The sequence below is a fragment of the Mytilus californianus genome, unplaced genomic scaffold, assembly GCF_021869535.1.
Source record: "Mytilus californianus isolate M0D057914Y unplaced genomic scaffold, xbMytCali1.0.p SCAF_6, whole genome shotgun sequence".
Classification (NCBI taxonomy): Eukaryota; Metazoa; Mollusca; class Bivalvia; order Mytilida; family Mytilidae; genus Mytilus; species Mytilus californianus.
The window spans coordinates 76,420,058-76,428,993 of record NW_026262712.1 but is presented as its reverse complement, the minus strand read 5'-3'; the positions used below and the strand labels follow the sequence as shown (position 1 = coordinate 76,428,993).

Below are 8,936 nucleotides of genomic sequence, written 5' to 3'. Positions count from 1 at the left end.
ATAAGTTATACTTTTGGGTTGACTAATTATAATTTGATTACAGGTTAATTTCCAAACATGGACTAATTGACTGTTCATACATGAACAAAGTACCCTTTAGATAGATCTTAGATAATTTGAAGACGAGGACGCATACATTAATTGTGTGACGAATCATAATTTGAATGGGGCAATCACTGATACAATGCAAATCTGTATTTGTGATCGTTGGTCTACACAACTAACCATCATTTGCTTGTACAAAAGACTTTTACATAACGAATCTGCTCTTTAAAGATGTCACAATTCTTAGGAAAATGGAAAGGAAATAAAGCTTCAAGGAAAAATTTTGACGAATACTGCAAAATGACTGGTAAGTTTTCCCATTTTTTTCGCAATCTGTTATCACACAAAATACATAGATGACTACCACAAAGTCCAGTGGCATTGCGGGCAAAATACACAATTAAATCGAGATATTTCCACTTATTAATATTCTAAAGCAAAATTCAGTAATTATTAGATATCTTTGGAATTTACATTTTTCATTGAATGAATTTCCGCACCCTATAAGGGTGTTACAGTCATTCTAGTATACCTCTATATTTTGCTCATTTTTGTCTCGCATTCAAACCTTTCTGTATGTTTTTTCCAGTAAATCAACAGTTTTTTGAGAAGACAATATTCTGTTCTGTTTCATTACATAATCATTTTCAAAATAACATTTTCTGATATTGGATTATTTTGTATCAAATTTAATGTTAGGACTATGACGTGTTGTAGGGGCCCCTGAAGATTTGGTAGACAAGTATCGTAATGCTACTACAACCGTTGAATATGAAAAAGAAGACGAGAACTGGACAATGACCGTCTCATCAGATGCAATTCCAAAACCGCGGGTTTACAAGTATAAGTTAGGAGAGGAATGCGTTTCAAAAGACGCCCAAGGGAAAGGTAAAAAAGCTAAAAAAATAAAGAATGGTGACGGAATATGTTTTAATATGCACACTAAAACTGGTAATGCAATTTCACGATATACACGGCTTAAAAGAGAGGCAAAAGATACCAAAGGGACATTCAAACTCATAAGTCGAAAATAAACTGACAACGCCATGGCTGAAAAAGAAAAAGACAAACAGACAAACAACAGTACACAAAACACAACATAGAAAACCAACGACTGAACAACACGAACCCCACCAAAAAGTGGGGTGATCTCAGGTGCTCCGGAAGCGTAAGCAGATCCTGCTCCACATACAAACCAGGTGATGAGTCAAATTCGGTGGGTCATATTCGGGAAAAGGGGACGGGATTGTAGTAACGACAATTGGAAAATATCCGTTGTCATCTGTGAAATGGATATTTCATAACGGTTAATCAACTCGTGATGGCGTCTGTAAAATTAACGAAGTGACGATTTCAACTTCACCACTTGGAACTCTTGGTTTTATAGCTTCCTTGTGAGCAGCAACCCTCTATCAAGGAAATCATGATAGGAAAAACAAGCCCTGGAATATCAACTGGGAGATATATACTCCGTATGCAGGCGCTGCTGGAATGTTGCTACATAGAAATAGAAAGTTCACAATTGGGAAGCTGAAATCATCTCTTTTGTCGTAAAGTTTTGTTTTCAACCGACCATCATTGTCAATTTCTAGATGCAAGTCAAGATATGAGACAGACTTAACTGTATCTGTTGTATCCTTTATCTCAAGTTCGATGGGATAGATGCGTTCAACATAGTTATCAACGGAAAGTGAAATTAAAGGATACTGCTAACTTCTTTTCTTTCTTTCTAAGAAGTTCCTGTATGAAGTCAGCCTCACATAAAATAAGGGGAAAAGTCGACAAGAAGAGGAGCACAGCTAGTTCCCATGGGAATGCCGATTGTTTGTTGAAAAACACGTCCTCCAAAAGTAATAAATATGTTGTCAATCAAGAATTCAAGCATCTTGATAATGTCAGTTTCAGAGAATTTTTTGTTAAGTGTAGAAAAGTCAAATGTTTTATTACTATTACAAGATGAGAGAGTTTTAGTTTGTATGTACTCTAAAAGATCTTTGGAATTTTTTAGTATCAAATCTGATTCACGCCACCTCTAGAATAGGTAGCGTCACGGCTTTGATTGCTGATGAAATTGATGTCAATAATTTAGAAAGAGGTTTCGTGGAGCACTTGACAGACCCAGCAATATAACGAAGTAATTAACTAGAAAGACCCAGCAATATAACGAAGTAATTAACTTGAAAGACCCAGCAATATACCGAATTAATTAATTAATTAATTAACTCGTTATATTGCTTGGTCTTTCGAGTGCTCCAGGAAACCTCTTTCTAAATTATTAACATCAATTTCATCAGCAATCAAAGCGGGCTTAAAATTATTAATTAATTAATTGACAAAAGGGATTGCATTTCCAAGATCAAACACCTTTGACAGTTATCTCTGTACTTACCGTTACCCATTTTAGTCTTTTCCTACCTGTACCCATTTTAGTCCATACTTACCTTTACCCATTTTAGTCTATACTCACCTTTTCTCATTTGAATCTTAAAACCGAGTTTCACCATTTCCACATCACCAACTCTTCACTGAAACGCAATTATTTTACATAACTCTTTCTTATTTATCTATGTTCAAAGCTTTTGTTATATAATACTTTGTTAAAGGAGCTATCGTTTTAATGCTTAACACATGGATAATTCTCACTGATGTTGACAACACTGGGATATTTCTCAATGGTGCAAATAACACTATCAAATCTCTTACTTATGCAAATAATACTGGGATATCTCTAACAAATGTTAATAACACTGGGATATTTCTCACTAATGCTAACAACACTTTGATATCTTTAAGTTATGCTTATACCATTTGGATAATTCTCACCAATGCTCATAACACTGGGAAGTCCCTCACTAATGCTGATAACACGGGGAATTCCCTCACTAATGCTAATAACACTTGAATATCGCTCATTAATTCTTATTACAATGGGTTATCTCTGACTTTTGCTAATAACACTGGGTTATCTCTCCAATTAGTACTGGGCTATCCCGTTTAGTATTAATAATACGGAATAGTACTCACTAATGCTAATAGCACTGGAATATTTCTAAATGATGCTAATAACACGGATATATCATTTATGCTTAATAAAATTTGTATCTTTAACTAATGCCAATAATACTGGGATATCTCTCTAATTGATAAAGCAATGGGATATCTCATTCTACCGCTAATAACACTCAAAAAATTTCTCACTAATGTCAATAACGATGTGATATTTCTTAATGATGCTATTGAACCTGTGATATTTATCAATGATGTTAACACTGGGATATCTCTAACTAATGCTTACAGCACTTGGATATCTCTCACTAATGCTAACATCACTGGGATATCTCTCACTAACGCTAACAGCACATGGATATCTCTCACTAATGCTAACAGCACGGGCATATCTCTCACTAATGCCAAAGCAATTTTTGCTTGTTCCTGAATCCTATTTATTTCATGTATCAGAATTGTATGCTATGTATTGATTTATCTGAATACAAATATTGTTTAAACTAATGCTAACAGCACTGGTATATCTCTCACTAAGCTTACAGCACTGGTATATCTCTCACTAATGCTAACACCACTGGTATATCTCTCACTAATGCTAACACCACTGGTATATCTCTCACTAATGCTAACAACACTGGGATATCTCTCACTAATGCTAACAGCACATGGATATCTCTCATTAATGCTGTTAACAGCACTGGTATATCTCTCACGAATGCTAACAACACTGGCATATCTCTCACTAATGCTAACAGTACTTGGATATCTCTCACTAATGCTAACAGCACTTGGATATCTCTCACTAATGCTAACAGCGCTGGGATATCTATCACTTATGATAACAGCACTGGGATATCTCTCACTAATGCTAACAACATTGGCATATCTCTCACTAATGCTAACAGCACTGGTTTATCTCTCACTAATGCTAACAGCACCGGGAAATCTCTCTCTAATGCTAACAGCACTTGGATATCTCTCACTAATGCTAACAACACTGGGATATCTCTAACTAATGCTAACAGTACTTGGATATCTCTCACTTATGCTTACAACACTTGGGTATTTCTCACTAATGCTAACAGCGCTGGGATATCTATCACTAATGCTAACAGCACTGGGATATCTCTCACTAATGCTAACAACATTGGCATATCTCTCACTAATGCTAACAGCACTGGTTTATCTCTCACTAATGCTAACAGCACTTAGATATCTCTCATTAATACTAACAACACCGGTATATCTCTCACTAATGCTAACAGCACTGGGATATCTATCACTAATGCTAACAGCACTGGCATATCTCTCACTAATGCTAACAGCACTGGTATATCTCTCACTAATGCTTACAGCACTGGGATATCTCTCATTAATACTAACAACACCGGTATATCTCTCACTAATGCTAACAGCACCGGGATATCTCTCACTAATGCTAACAGCACTGGTTTATCTCTCACTAATGCTAACAGCACTTAGATATCTCTCATTAGTACTAACAACACCGGTATATCTCTCACTAATGCTAACAGCACCGGGATATCTCTCACTAATGCTAACAGCACTTGGATATATCTCACTAATGCTAACAACACTTGCATATCTCTCACTAATGCTAACAGCACTGGTATATCTCTCACTAATGCTTACAGCACTGGGATATCTATCACTAATGCTAACAGCACTGGCATATCTCTCACTAATGCTAACAACACTAGTATATCTCTCACTAATGCTAGCAGCACTGGGATATCTATCACTAATGCTAACAGCACTGGTATATCTCTCACTAATGCTTACAGCACTGGGATATCTCTCACTAAATTAATGCTAACTGCACTGGGATATCTCTCATTAATGCTAACAGCACTAGGATATCTCTCACTAAAGCTAACAACATCGGGATATCTCTCACTAATGCTAACAACACTGGGATATCTCTCACTAAGGCTAACAGCACTGAGATATCGATAAGTAATGCTAAAATACTATGTTACCTCTCATGTGCTTATAACACTGGGACATCTCTCACTATATCATGACATTTGGATTTATCTGTGTAATGGGGATAACAATGAGATATCTCATTTTTTTGCTCGGCCAGTTGCTAGATAGTCTTACACTATAACTTAAACTATGTTGCAAGCAAAATATGTATCTCTATTCAACAGAACCTCTTTTTTTTCAAGTAGAAGTCCAAATTTCTCACTGCAGAACTTACCTATTAGATCAATTTTGAAATTGTTCTCGTCTCGAACATACTCGTCTCGATCATAGTTACATTCAATATTTGCCAGTGAACGCAAGCAAAAATAAATCAATTAAATCGGAACAAGTTTGTCGAATTTTCAGGTAAATGCATTATATATTTTGTTTGTTTCTAATTGTGCGGGTAACTCTCAAGCTGAAATTGAAATTCAAATGTGACATTTAGGTTTTTTTTTCCTGTCTTGCATACCCATAAAGTAACATCAATTTAACATATTTACATATTCACCTCAATACTTCTTTAGTTTACAGCAGTTATTAATTCTGATGGGAGCATGACAGATACTAGTAGCTTTGAAATAATGGGATGGAAACCAACTACAACCACAAGGAAAGTTAACGCCAATAAAATGATTGTGGTAAATAACAATATATTTTTAAAGTCTTCTGACAGAATCAGTACTTACTCTGTGAAAAACGTTGCTAATTATATAATTAATAAAAATACACGTGTTGAATTAAAAAAAAAAACACTGGGTAGATGCCACTGCTTGTTGAGTTTTGTCCCCGAGGGTATTTTTGTCCTTTTGTGTTGACATGAAAAATCATTGATTTCCGTTTTTTGTAAATTTACTGCGTTTAATATTTTTGAATTATTAAGGTTTTTCTAATCCCAGGCATACATTGCCTTTTTCGTATTTGGAAAAACTTTTAGAAATATCTGGTTCTTAATGCTCTACAACCAAGTATTTGATTTGGCTTCCGAACCGTTTTTAGCTCACCTGGCCTAAAAGGCCAAGTGAGCTTTTCTCATCACTTGGCGTCCGTCATCCGTCGTCGTCGTTAACTTTTACAAAAAACTTCTCCCCTGAAACAACTGGACCGAATTTAACCAAACTTGGCTACAATCATCATTGGGGTTTCTAGTTTAACAAATGTGTCCGATAACCCGGCCCGCCAACCAAGATGGCAGCCATGGCTAAAAATAGAACATATGGGTAAAATGTAGATTTTGGCTTATATCTGTGAAACCAAAGCATTTAGAGCAAATCTGACGAAATAAAATTGTTTATCAGGGTAAGATCTATCTATCCTAAAATTTTTAGACAAATCAGAAAACCCGTTGTTGGGTTGCTGCCCCTGAATTGGTAATTTTAAGAAACTTTTGGTTATTATTTTCAATATTATTATATATAGAGATAAACTGTAAACAGCAATAATGTACGGCAAAGTAAGATCTACAAATAAGTCAACATGACCAAAATGGTCAATTGACCCCTTAAGGAGTTATTGCCCTTTATTTTCAATTGTTTGTCAATTTTTGTTATCTTTTACAAAAATCTTCTCCTCTGGAACTACTGAGACAAATTTAACCAAACTTGGCCACAATCATCATTAGGGAATCTAGTTTAAAAATGTGTCCGATGACCCCGCCTACCAACCAACATGGCCGACATGGCTAAAAATAGATTCTGAACATAGTGGTAAAAAGCAAGTTTTGTCTATTGATTTTTGAACCGTTATAAATAGAGAAAATCTGAAAGGAGCAAAAATGTTCAGAATAATGAGCTCTACCAATTGTCCATATACGTCAAAACTGTTAGACAAATTCTTATAGGAGTAATTGCCCATAAATGACAAATTTTACCATTTTTTTCATTTTTGCCTATTATCATGAAGACTATGATATTTGAGAGAAACATTTTTTTTCCCGTTATGCCTTATATGATTTAAATTATAATAGATAAATAAACACTTTAAATCACAAAAATAATCAGTTAGGCGAGATCTATTAAAAAGTCAAATTTTGCCGATATAGTTAGTAGACTCACTCTTCGTAGGAGTGATTGCCCTTACATGAGGATTATGTTTTACCCTCTTTTGTGTTTTGAGCAAAAACTAAAGAAGATAGAGAGAAACTAAACAGACTAAAAATCAGTAGTACAAGATCAACAAAATAGAGATTTTTGTCATGAAGTCTATTCTTGTCTACAATGTTGGAGAGTGTCCTTTGTTTGATATGCACATAGACCAAGGTGGGCGACACAGGCTCTTTAGAGCCTCTAGTTATTTGGTCACAACTGATAAGCATCATGTAGGCGAAAATCGCGTCCGACGTACTAAATGATAAGCCTGGTGTTTTGAATGAGCTTTTACCATTTGATACAATGTAAGTTTATGCAAATCTGCAACCAAAACAAATTGAATTAACTTTTGTTTGAGCTATTTTGTTTTGTGAACATTTTCTCTAGCAGCGACATACATGATGTTTGCAGCGACACACATGATGTTTGCTGATGAAGAATTAAATTATCAATCAATCAAACAATCTATCAAAAGTTTTAAGAAAAATCATCATCTATTGTTTCCTAGCAACTGATACCTGTATATAAAAAAGGATCATATTCTTGTAAACACCGAGACAGCAAAACAACTACTTCTGGCACTGAGAATGACACAATTTGACATACAGAAGACTTACTTTGGTTCTGTATAGAGGAGACCGCAATTTAATTTTTTAATTTTTTCGTTGAAAGAAACCAAAACTGGGGATGCAACCATGTCGTATGAAATGGACAAAATATAAATTCTTCAATTTATCTCCTTGGTGTTGATGTTGAAAACGTTGGATAATTAAAAAATCTTCTATAAAACTGAGAGAAAAATATACGTAGGAAAACAATTTTATAAAGAAAAAAAAAAACTCATTTTGTCTTGTTTATATTGGTTTGTTTTTGTTTCTATGTTTATATTGTTTTGTTTCTGTTTCGATGTTTATGTTGGTTTGTTTTTGTTTCGATATTTATATTGTTTTGTTTCTGTTTCAATGTTTATATTGTTTTGTTTCTGTTTCGATGTTTCTGTTGGTTTGTTTTTGTTTCTATTGTTTTGTTTCTGTTTCGATATTTATGTTGGTTTGTTTTTGTTTCTATGTTTATATTGTTTTGTTTCTGTTTCGATGTTTCTGTTGGTTTGTTTTTGTTTCTATTGTTTTGTTTCTGTTTCGATATTTATGTTGGTTTGTTTTTGTTTCTATGTTTATATTGTTTTGTTTCTGTTTCGATGTTTATGTTGGTTTGTTTTTGTTTCTATTGTTTTGTTTCTGTTTCGATGTTTATGTTAGTTTGTTTTTGTTTCTATGTTTATATTGTTTTGTTTCTGTTTCGATGTTTATGTTGGTTTGTTTTTGTTTCTATGTTTATATTGTTTTGTTTTTGTTTCGATGTTTATGTTGGTTTGATTTTGTTTCGATGTTTATATTGTTTTGTTTCTGTTTCGATGTTTATGTTGGTTTGTTTTTGTTTCGATGTTTATATTGTTTTGTTTCTGTTTCGATGTTTATGTTGGTTTGTTTTTATTAAGATAATTATATAAGTTTTTTTTGGAGGTTGATGTTTATTTTGGTTTGTTTATTGTTTAGATGTTTAGACGTTTAGATGTTTATATTGGTTTGTTTTTGATTGCTTTGTTTTCGTTTTGATGTTTGTTTTTGTTGTTTTAATTTAATTGTTTTTCTACATGTATTTCGTGAAGCGGGATGAGCTATTGTTTCAATCTATATTCTCATATCAGTGAAATTGTATTTATTTTCGTGCTGAACTGTGGTTGATGTCAATGGTCGTATGAATCATGAAAGATAGAAACATATTTTGATCATGTAAACAGCCCCCTTA

General features: G+C 33.9%; 1 long non-coding RNA gene across 1 annotated transcript; it reads left to right on the top strand.

Moving 5' to 3' along the window:
- The first annotated feature begins 268 nt into the window (after window positions 1–268).
- On the top strand, window positions 269–5,747 carry LOC127704841 (uncharacterized). The gene is made up of 3 exons (XR_007983543.1): window positions 269–352; window positions 763–933; window positions 5,568–5,747. It is a non-coding gene; the product is annotated as an uncharacterized LOC127704841 (long non-coding RNA).
- The last annotated feature ends 3,189 nt before the right edge of the window (window positions 5,748–8,936 follow it).